The sequence below is a fragment of the Pongo pygmaeus genome, chromosome 12 (genome assembly GCF_028885625.2).
Source record: "Pongo pygmaeus isolate AG05252 chromosome 12, NHGRI_mPonPyg2-v2.0_pri, whole genome shotgun sequence".
In the NCBI taxonomy this organism is placed as follows: domain Eukaryota; kingdom Metazoa; phylum Chordata; class Mammalia; order Primates; family Hominidae; genus Pongo; species Pongo pygmaeus.
In genome coordinates, this window is record NC_072385.2 from 112,872,711 (window position 1) to 112,874,436 (window position 1,726).

A 1,726-nucleotide genomic window follows, 5' to 3' on the forward strand; every position below is an offset into this window, starting at 1 on the left:
GCAAACCCTTGTTTCAGTATGAAGTGATAATTCCAAAAGATGTTGTGAGAGAGCACAGTCCCCCGGAAAGCAAAGAGATATTTGCTGATGACTTCACTTGGGGCAAGGGCCTTCGTTTTATTTGACATTGCAGGTGCTGAATTGGGAAACCAAAGTGTGGAAAGGCTTCTGACCTGACTTTTGGAAAGAATGTGGCTCTTTTCTCAAAACCTGATCAAACACAAGGTGGAAAGGTGAGCCCTGTCATTGCAACATCACGTGTTTTCCTTCTGCCTAGAAGGTTCTGCTTCATCTGATATTAGGGAAGTCTTCCTCTATTTGTCAGTTCTTCCTCTGGAACTGTAAATCCAGGAGCCATAAGGGCACTGCTTCCCCTTTCTCTACCACAGCTCAGAAGGATATCAGTTAGGAAAAGCCTACTGAGATGGTTAGGCAGGCCTTTTAAACCTGGGTCAGGAAGAATAAGTAAACAAGGGAGCTTCCACCATAGGAAACATGTACTTTGAGTCCAGCAAAGTAACCAGTAAGATAAAGATGACTAACAAAGATTGTGATCCGCATTCAGTGCTGCTGGCCTTCCTGCTTTTCCAGCCAGATGTTTCCCTCTCATTCTTTTTTTCTTCTCTCCTTACCTCCCGTTTGCTCCCCTCGGTTTCTCTCTCCACCTGACTTTTCTTCCCCAAGTACCCACAGGACTATGTTATTGCCATCTTTTCCCTTCCTAGGTCATCAGGGAAAAGAGCCTCATATAAATGCATATAAAATATTCTGAATGCCTACATATGTATAGCAGGCATTCGCACTTTGATTATCCATACACTCATTCATTCATTAGATGATTACTCAGTGCCTGTTCAGTACCAAGTCTTGGCTGTCCACCCCATACCTCCCCAGACATAAGGTATCTGCCTTAGGACAGATGTATTTTGGTATTTCCCCAGGGATGTTGGTTTTAGCTAGAAAAGGCCCAAAGTAACATAAATTAGGGCATATGCTTGATAGGTTATCATTGATTATGGATTTAGAGTCTGGTAGAAACCAGGCTTACAAATTACAGCCTTGGGGAAGCCAGCTGTTTGGGAAAACTAGCAAAAACAAAAACTCTCCTGTTGGGGGCTTTTATTGGCCTTTCTGAAATTCTCTCTTTGAGCTCTGGGAAAAACTCACCACAGGCAGGAATCAAACAGTGTTTAGCTCTCAGTAGCTCCTCTATGTTCATTGAAGAATTCCTTATAAGCTTGGGAAATGTTTCTAGTGCCAACCCATTAATGAATGGCACATAGAGTATGAAGAAAGTATGATTATTAAGAATTACATAAGGTTTTCATCATTCTAAGCAAACTATCACAAGGACAGAAAACCAAACGCCACATGTTCTCACTCACAGGTGGGAGTTGAACAACGAGAACACATGGACACAGGGCGGGGAACATCACACACCGGGGCCTGTGGTGAGGTAGTGGGGTAGCGGGGAGGGATAGCATTGGGAGAAATACATAATGTAAATGACGAGTTGACGGGTGCAGCACACCAACATGGTACATGTATACCTATGTAACAAACCTGCACGTTGTGCACATGTACCTTAGAACTTAAAGTACAATAAAAAAAAGAAAGAGAAAGAATTATAGAAGGTTTTGGAACAAAGATGTCCCAAAACATGCCAAGCCAAGACAGGGCTTTTGACCAAGAGTGCTATTCCATTCTGTTTATCATATATTCATTA